Genomic DNA, 10,306 nt, shown 5'->3' with positions numbered 1-10,306 from the left:
CCTGCCTGGTGTATATTGTTTCTGCCTTTGAAGAACTGGTCAAAAATGGTGTTTATTTTCAATGGAAAATTTTTGAACAAAACTAAAACTGTTTAATTTGAAATTTTTTAACTGGATTTTTAGTCTCAATTTTTTTCCATAATGGAAAAGGGAGGCAAGGGGGAAATGTGAGTGTGGGTAAGGGGGAGAGGAGGGAGCCCAAAATATTGAAAACTTTTTGGTTTCCAGTTTTTCAGTGACATTTTTTTAAAAAAATATCTTCACCTAGCTCTACTCTCTTGTCATTTACATGTTAAGTTGTTTAGGGGAGAAGAACCTGTGTTTTGTGTATGTGCAGTGAAGCTCCTAACACAGTTATGGGCAGAGATGACCTGTACCTGCCAATAGGTGAGGGAGGCAGAATGAGGTCAGCAGCTTCAGCAGATATTACTAAGTATGCTCAGTCAATCTGAGTATGCTTAGTACAAGACAAGCAGCAAATCTGGGAGGCGGGCACATGACCCACATCCCTCCCCATGCATCACCTCTGTTTGTGGGCACTATTGTATTGCAACAAAGAGAACATTTTTCTTTCTGCCACAAGAGGGTGACATGACTGCTTGCTTGGAATGGGACTCGTTGTCATGACAACATCACTTGCAGCGCTCCTGCTGTGAATCTGCATGCAGTGCGTCGACACTGCTTTCATCCTTCCGAGGATACAATAGCATAACCACATCTGTTTTCAGTCCCGTCTGCCAAAACGCTCACTGCACAGTCTTTATGTGAATGGACAGCAAATGTTTGATCTGAAAACGAAAGGGCTTCCCCCCTTTTCTGTTTTAACTTGATTTGATATTTTGCATTTTCTCTTATTTAAAAAAAAAAAGTGGAGCAAAATGTAAGCCAGTCTGAAAACAGAAAGCAAGAAGGGCAGGGTAGGGAGGAAAAGTATGTAAAACCCTTAGCTCATCATGACTACATTGATGCAAAATGTCTTTAATTCAGACAAGATTTAAGAATATAGAAAGTGTTAACAATCTGAGAGTTAGAGAATCATTTGTTGGGATTTATATGCAAGGTAGTGACAGACCTGGCACCTCTTTGGGATCATTTTAAGACCGGGGTACAGGGTTTCACTGAAGGAGAAGTTCATAACCGAACGAGAGGTTCAATCCATTATAATGTTTCTCTTTTTTTGGACAGCAGTTCTCAAACTTTAGCAACCCGAGGACCCCAATTTTGATTTGATTTTTTCATGGTCCTGCAAGCTCCTCCACTCAGCCCCAGACACCACCCTCACTCCACCACTTACCCAAGGTTCCACCCCTGCCCCTGCCCCACCTCTTCCCGCCCCTGTTCCACCCGTCCCTCCTCTTCCCCACCTCTTTCTGCCCCCTTGCCCGAGCATGCCCCATCCCTGCTCCTCCCCCTCCCTCCCAGCACCTCTTGCATGCTGCTAAACAGCTGTTCCCCAGGGTGCAGGAGGGTCTGGGAGGGAGGGGGAGGAGTTGAGGTAGGAAGGGAGAGAAGTTGATCAGCGGTTGAAGCAGAGAAGTTGATCCACGGACCCGCTGGAGTACCCTCACAGACCCCAGTTTGAGAAACTCTCCTTTGGACATTTTAGATTTGGCTGCTGTATGACAATGTGGGGATACACAAGAGTGCAAATTGTCTCTCATTGTGATATGCCAGCATGATGCAGTGCAAGATGCTGAAGCTATAAACAGCAAGAAGAATGTAACTGGCTGTTGGTTGCCAAGAAAGCATTTACCCAGCTGCACTATCCTTGTTAGCATTTGGTACATCTGCACTTGGATTTTTTACAAAGGCCAGTAAAAATCACAGCCGGAAAAAAGGATCCATCTGTATTCGCCTGTGTTCCTTTAATGGGAAATTGTGTCTGAGCAGTCGTCTGCATAAAATATTAATATCTCATATTGTCTCTGGATTACAAAGCTACTTTATTTATGGCATTTTCCATTTAATGCAGCAGGGAGAAGAGAAAATAGCACAAGCTGGATACGTAGAAACAGAACAGTATTTGAAGGAAAGTGATTCCCAAAGGGAAAGAAATTCCCTGAGCTCCCATTGCACGATTTCCAGTGGGAGCTACACATGAAGCCATGTTCCAACTCAGGTTTCCTTTTAAATATGAAGGAGGTAAAAATTTGTGGTGCTTTCTTTTAAAAGCACAGAGTAGGACTAGATAAAAGTTTCCATAGTAGAACTACTGGGTCTGATTCTCCTATCACTTTCTCCAATGCAACTCCATTCATATTAATAGAATTGCAGCTGACTTAAACTAGTGTTGTAAGTGAGATCACAATCAAGTCCATTCATTGTACTTCAAGCCCTTTTGCTTTGAATGTTACCTACGCAACAAATACCATCAAGATAAAAATCCTGGCCTCAGTTCTGAGTTTCCCCCATCTCTACATTGTGCACAGGAATGTGGGGTTTAGAGCAGGATGGTGGTTTTAAGCCAGCTGTGTACTCTCTGAGTTTTGTGGCAGCTAGGGACCTGCCTAGCCCATAGAATAAGGTAAAGAAGCTCCAAGGTTCCGCTAACGTACACTCCCTGTTTCTCATGGCCTCCTTTGTTCTAAACATAATTTTAAAATGAAATTAGAGCATTGTGTTGCTCTAATGATAGGTTCTATACATCTTATAAAGTAAGTTACAGAGTAGATTGAGAACCAGTGGTGACCCACATGCCTCAGATACATGCCTCTTTTCTCTTCTGAAAAGGCAAATTCTTCCAAAGGCAGGACTGTTCAGTTTCTTTGCAGCAAAGTGATCTGCGGGTGTGACAGAAATCTCTGGAAAAGACAGAACTTTATGGAAAAGTCATATGGAATGTAATAAGGATGAGACCAACAGGGTTCTACAGAATTTCTATAGGTTTCTATAGAAATTATTCTAATAACCTACCTAATGTAATAATAATAACTATCCATAATTATCATTCTGTAACTTATATAGGAGTTTTCTATAAGGGCTCTTGCCCTCTGCAGAATGGGAGATGAATTTGAGATGGAGATTGTTTGTTGTACAAAACAGTTGGTGATATAGATTGCCGTTTGTCTCAGGCAGGTTGTCAAGAAGGGCTGGTTGAATCAGCAGTCTGTGTTTTCTGTCTATAGCAACCCGTTCAGAGAAAGGAAAAAGTAAGAGAACAATTCTTTTGCTGTTATGTTCCACAGCCAACATTGCTGACTCACTTGCAAATCATAGCACATCACACCCTTAGGAGTGCTAATAGTCAGCTCGTTACTTCTCCAAACAGGCCTGAGAAATTGGTAGTGAAAGATAGTTATTGAATCTAATACACAACAAACAACATATTAGATGAGAGCTGAGTTAGAACCAAGCAACCATGAGAATTTAAACTAACAGTCATAGGGGATGTAAAGTACCTCTGGAAAATAACTGATTTCTGCATGCTGATAATCCAACTCAGTAATCTGGACTGTTGTGTTTGGAGCCATTGTAATTATTAGTCTGTAAACAGATTAGAAATATAACTCAGTTTAATAAGAGGTGAACTGAACTTCATGACAGGAAAGAGAATTCTCTGAGCTTCCACAAGATTCCAGCAGAATAGCAGCAATCACACCAGTAACCAAAGAAATGCTTTAAAAATGAAGCTCTGGCCCCATTGAAGACAGTGGCAAAACTCATACTGACTTCATTGGGGTCAGGATTTCACCCTAAGAGCGTGATCTATAGTCCATTGATATCAACGGGATTCTTTTCACTTACTTCAGTGAGCTTGGATCTAGGCCCCAAGTTAGAAAAACATTACATTGTCAGAACAAACTTTCATTGACATGTCATACCCTGAGCTCAAGACACTGTTTCTAGCAGGAACTGCTTTTTCTTGGCCTTTAAAAAATAAAAATCTTTTTATTGTCTGCTAATCATTAGCAGCATCAAGTAAACTTTGCAGAATATTATAAAGTTGGTGGGTTCCCTCTGAATGCTCCCCCTTCCCTGACACAATTTACAATATATGGCTCAGGGAAAAAGAGTGGTCTTATCTAACATAAAATGAAAATCAAAATGTCAGAAATTTCCACTATCATAAATAAGTACCAGCTGTCAGAGAAAATAACAAATGGTTAAGATTTCTGAAGCAAATGTAATAATGTATAGCAAAATGTATGCATTACACATACACACTAGTTCAAAGATCAGGGGACTATGTTTATGACATATATATATATATATATACTTTCTTGGTTTAAATGCTCAGAAATGTACATATGGTCTTCATACTACATCCCATACAATGTCTCCATGCTATTTTTTTTATTTTATCACTTTAAGACTCTCTGTAAGATAATTTTTTTTAACTGTGCCTTGGTAAAGCCCATGAGGCTCTGACCCTTGGAGCTTTGATCAACCCGGCTGTTTGAAGTCTGTGTGGTTAACTGCTCTGGTGTGAGGACGGAGCTGAGCTGAGCGAAGCAGGGAAACTTCGTATAAAAAGTCACTTGTTAGGTTGAATGCAAAGGCTGCTGATAGGGGCAGCTAACAGGAGATTTTCTGAGGTAGTTGAGAGAGAGAGCGTGAGAAGCTTTATGTGCAATTTCCAGAAGGCCAGCAATAGAACAGAGGAGGTGACCTGAATTGATGCACCATGTTTACTTTCCTGCCTGAAACCAGAAGACACTTCCTGCACATGAAATCCAAGTGGGTGGCTGTGCTAAAGGAGAAACACACCCTATTGGGTTAGAGGAGCAGGTAAAAATTCTACTGAGAATTAGAGAAGCTGTGTAGTTCCTAGACACTCAGGCATGGGACATATCCATGTCCGGGATTCAAGGAAGAAAGGAGCTGGCCACCAAGGAGACAGACACAGGTATCCAGAGAGGAGGACTGGCAGTTTGTAACCACCAGGGGTAAGAGATCATGTTGCCATTCTTCATGTCTGGAGGCAGATGAGGATGGGCAGAGAGAAAAGGACCAGGTGGAATTCCAAAACACTAGAGGTTTCTAAATGATGCCAGTTCCTCAACATGGAAACTATATTAATTAAGATAACGGTCTTGTCTTGCATACAAGACGGCTCACTGAAGGCAAATGATATTGTGTAGTACCAACGGAGAGAGGCCCTGTTCATTGCATTCCTAACTCCCTCCAGGAAGCAGACATGAATGCTTGAAGTCATCCAATCAGTCTGGACTCTGGAGTGGAGGGGATAAAAATCCTTGACAAGGAGAAAATTAATCTCTTTTATGCTGTTTGGACTCTGAGGGGCAAAAATTCCTAAACATAAGCAAAGAAATCTCCATGCTGTTTGGCATGGGTTAGCCCTGAAAGACATTTTGAATTGACAGATTACTGCAACTGTGTCGCCTTTTGAATCACAGACTGAAACTCATTTGTGTATATGCTTGCTTGCTTTAACCTGTGAATAACTCTCATTTCTTTTTTCTAGTTAATAACCCTTTCATTAGTTTGTTACAGAATTGGCTACAGGAGTTGTCTCTGGTGTGAGATTTAAAGTACAAATTGACTTGGGGTAAGTGACTGGTCTCTTGGGACTGGGAGCAACCTGAATATTTTGAGATTTGTGGTGAAAGTGACCATTTATCGCAAGATAGACTGGAGTGTCGAAGAGGACTGTCTGTGACTCCATTATAAGTACTGTAGTACTTTGGGAGTTCATATTTGTTACTGGGTCAGTGAAATCTAATTATAGAAGATAAAAACAGTATGGGGTGTCTGCCCTGCTTTTCGACAGTCTGCCCTGAGATTGATACTCTCAGTCGTGAGACACTCCCGACAGCATGACAAATATCATAATCCAAAATGCTGGGCATTGCTCTTCTGAACAGCCCCAGGTGTAGCCTAAATGATGCCTGACTCAGCTGTGTAGCCGGACCCAAAGCATGGCAAGCTGGTTCTCCTGGCTGTTGGGAAGCATTAGATTAAAAGGATTCTAATATTTTTGTCTGCCCAGAATATTTGAAATTTGAACCTGAAGACATGTTGTACCTGTATTCATTGCCCTGATTTCCTCAAAGGGAAGTATTCCGTAAGTATGTGCTCTATTCTTTTGAACTCCAAACATCTGCCTCATGCATCTGCTTTTAATCAAATTGAAACAAATGGTTTACTTTATTGGACAATATGGTACAGATAAAAATGGCTGGTGGTGCTGTATTGACTGCAAAGCCCTCAGCTTTATTCTTCCTACTCAGATCCTCTGCCAAAGAACCTGACTTGTCATTTGAGTTTTCCAGCAATAACCAGAATTTCATGGCCAAAAGTTCATACTGGAAAGTTCGTATGTGAATAAACTTTTTGGTTTAATTTTGCCCTTCATTTTTCTTAAGTAATGTGCCAATATTCCTTAAGGATACAGATACAATTGTCCATGAGATGTTAAATGATAATTTATCTTTTCTGAAGGGCCTTGGAGGTGATTGTTTAGTGTGGTATGCACTGCAGAGAGTTGAGCACATAATTCTTGTTAGCAATAATGGGAACAGCATGGCTAGTTCAAAGTGCACCATGCTGAAAAAACCCACCCCTAATGTCTCAAATACAAATATACAAGAAATACATGGCATGTGCTGGAGATCCATGGAAACACTTGTCAGGGATGGTGTAGATAATACTTAGTCCTGCTTTAGTGCAGGAGACCTGACTAGATGACCTCTCGAGGTCCCTTCCAGTCCTACATTTCTCCAGACTGAGTCATATGGGGTTATAAAATACCATGTGCACCGAGAGTGCTATATAAGTACATATAAGCTAACTGATTTCAAGATTCCCCTCCTGCTTAGACAGAAAGAAAAGGAGTACTTGTGACACCTTAGAGACTAACAAATTTATCTGAGCATAAGCTTTCGTGAGCTACAGCGCACTTCATCGGATGCATTCAGTGGAAAATACAGTGGGGAGATTTATATACACAGAGAAAATGAAACAATGGGTGTTACCATACACACTGTAAGGAGAGCGATCACTTAAGATGAGCTAATACCAGCAGGAGAGCGGGGGGGCGGGGGAGGAAGGGGAGAAAATCTTTTGTAGTGATAATCAAGTTGGGCCATTTCCACAGCTGACAAGAACGTCTGAGGAACAATGGAGGGGGGGAATAAACATGGGGGAATAGTTTTACTTTGTGTAATGACCCATCCACTCATTAAGTGATCATTCTCCTTACAGTGTGTATGGTAACACCCATTGTTTCATTTTCTCTGTGTATATAAATCTCCCCACTGTATTTTCCACTGAATGCATCTGATGAAGTGAGCTGTAGCTCATGAAAGCTTCTGCTCAAATAAATTGGTTAGTCTCTAAGGTGCCACTAGTACTTCTTTTCTTTTTGCGAATACAGACTAACACGACTGCTACTCTGAAACCTGTGCTTAGACAGAGTGGCCTCAGCAACAGAAGTGCAATTCAGAAATCTCTATGAGCATAAAGTGGGTGTGATGCTTGTGTCAAACAATAGATTATTTGGAAAACACCAGAATTAGGACACTGAAAATTAGAGCAAGACCTGTGTGCTTGCATATGCTTTTGAAAAAGACTTTTTACCTGCATCACCCATTCAAAGGTGATCTCTTCCCTCCCCCAAAAAATTCGGTTCACCTTTGTTAATAAAAGTAACTGCAGGCATTCTAGGTGTACAGTGCACTGACAAATTATTTATCCTGTCCTCATGCACTACCATTAGATAATGAAATACTTGTTCCTCATGCACATTTTTGGTATGTTACCCTGGTTTTGTTAATATATATTTACTCAGAAAAGCTAAACTTGTGCGATGCAAGACAACTTGACATATCCAGACATTCAGTGGCTTATCTGAAATAACATAGCTCATCCTCAATTAGAATGGCTAGGCCTTCTTTTAAGCATCATATTCTAGTGGTTAGAGCAGTTGACTGGGAAGATGAACATCGGGGCTCTATTCCTGGCTCTGTGCCTAGGCTTACCTTTCTGTAAATTACATATAATTCTGGTGACACATTCTGCCCTCAGTTACAACCAGGCAGTCTCAGTGTCTACTGTTTTTTGCCCATTTTGTTTGCTACTACAGAATGTCACCAAGTTACGGCAACAGCATGGAGTGCTCTGCCCTGAAGGGTGCCATGAAAAATATTTGAGACACAAGGCAACTGAGGCAATAACTTTTATTGGACCAAACACGGAAGTGGGCTCAATAAAAGATATTACCTTACCTGCCTTGCCTCTCAAATATCCTAGGTCCAGTGTGGCTACAACACTGCATACATGAAAAAAATATTTAACTTTCTGGCATTGGGTATCTAGATAATAATTTAATGATATAAAAGGCAGAGTAGTTAGTTTTATAGGTTGTCTTCCTAAAAGGTCCTGTTTTTTAAAAACCTAATATGCATTATCATAGCAGACAGAATGTTTGGTGGAGGGAAAGGGAAGAAGGTTAAATATCAGGTTTTTTCTTCTTACTTTATGGCCAGGAATTCACACTGGATGGTGCTGAAGAGAACCTTTGCATTGCGAAAATATTGGTAATCCTCTTACATTCTTCAGACTGCTGGAGCTGACAGCTCTCAGTATGGTTTTGAGCATGAATGTGTACTGAAGTGTTTTGTATTCCCTAGCTGCATGCCCAGCACAAAGCCACGTGGATTCAGAAACTAACTGTAGATCCACTTGCATGGCCTAACTAGAGGCAACTTAGCCCTCCTATGTGGAGACAACCAGAGAAACTGTCCTAGCAAAACAAGTATCCTTACTTATAAAGACAACCTTTTATATCAAGCCTGATTACTTTTCGTAAGTTTTTTTGGAGATGACAAATTTGAGATCTTGTGAGTTTTAAAAGAAAATGGCAGTTGCATGCCTGCATAAATTCCCTTCTGAACAAGCACTATGTTTGTGATAAACATCAACATTTGAAATGTTCCAAGTCTTTATAAGCAAATTTGTCTGGCATTAGATCCTTGATCGCATGTGTGTTTTCCATTCAAAAATAAACCAATGTATCCCAGAGGGAATAGGAAGAATTTAGGGGAACAAATATTTATTTTTCTACATTATTTTACCTCTTTTTAGACACAAAAATGGTATAATGTGAGTGAGTTTTAGTTGTTTCCATAAGGATAATTACACTCTTAAGCCTTTTTATCCATTTTGGGAACAGCTTAATCTGTTCATTTTATCAAAAACATATGATGTGGCTCTTTAGTGGACAGGCTAAACCAGAAGTATTTCTTGTAATCCCAAATAGTTTGGAGGGGGGAGAGTACAATGAGAAAGAAAGGATCCAATCCTGGGAAGTGCTGAGCACCCTCAATTATTGTGGTCTTCAGTCAAGTTGAGGGAGCTCAGTACCTGGCAGTACTCAGTACCTCACTGTATTGGCCAAAAAGTTTGTTAATCTTAAAAGGGATGGCTTACCATTGAACACTTTCGTGTCATGGTACAAGTTTGTACCCTTCAATAGGCATTAGATTGAGCCCAGATCTCTTTCCACACCAGAACTATGTTGGCAGATGAGATTGCCGAGAGAGAGGGTATAGAGAACCAAGGGTGGTGGATGGAGCCCTTAGGGACCTCCATTGGCAGAGACAGTGGGGAGAAGTACACACCAAATGAGACACTAAAGGAACAATCTGAAAAGTAGGAAGAAAACCCTGGAGAGGACAGAATCACTAAAATCTATGGATGACAACATTTCAATATGAGCATGGTCAACAGTGTGAAAGGTAGCTGATGAGTCAAGGAGGCTGAGTGTGGGGTATTGGCCCTGAAACATGGCCAGGAGGGGTTCTTTAGAATGGCTGGTGAGAGCTGTTTCCAGGGAATGGGGGGAATGGAAGCCAGACTTGGGTGGGGGAGGAGTCTATCATGGAATTATAAGACTGCAGTTGTAGAGAGCATGTTCAATGACACTGGAGATGGAAGGGAAGGGAGATGGGATAGCAATTTCAGTGGGAGGATGGTTGTGTAAGGGAATGTGGAAGTAATGTTATAATTGTGTAAGGAATAACTTTTCAGTGTAATAGGTGAGCTTTTCACAACATTGTTTCCACCTTGGTATTGTAACTATCCGAGAACTGATCATTCTTATTACTGAGACAAGATGGGTGAGGTAATATATTTTATTGGACCAATTTCTGTTGTTGAGAGACAAGTTTCGAGCTACACAGAGCTCTTGTTCAGGTGACCTGAAGGGGAGGGAGAATAGATTACAATCAGCTTTTGGAGAGACGGCATGGACAGGTAAGGGCTTTTTTCTTCTAAGTCACTGACCCAGTGAAGACAAAATTAGGCAGACATGGGTTGCAGTGTTTTCAGTATGTTGATGACATCC

This window comes from Lepidochelys kempii, chromosome 3 (assembly GCF_965140285.1).
Source record: "Lepidochelys kempii isolate rLepKem1 chromosome 3, rLepKem1.hap1, whole genome shotgun sequence".
NCBI classification, from domain to species: domain Eukaryota; kingdom Metazoa; phylum Chordata; order Testudines; family Cheloniidae; genus Lepidochelys; species Lepidochelys kempii.
Note: the sequence above shows the minus strand (reverse complement) of the source record.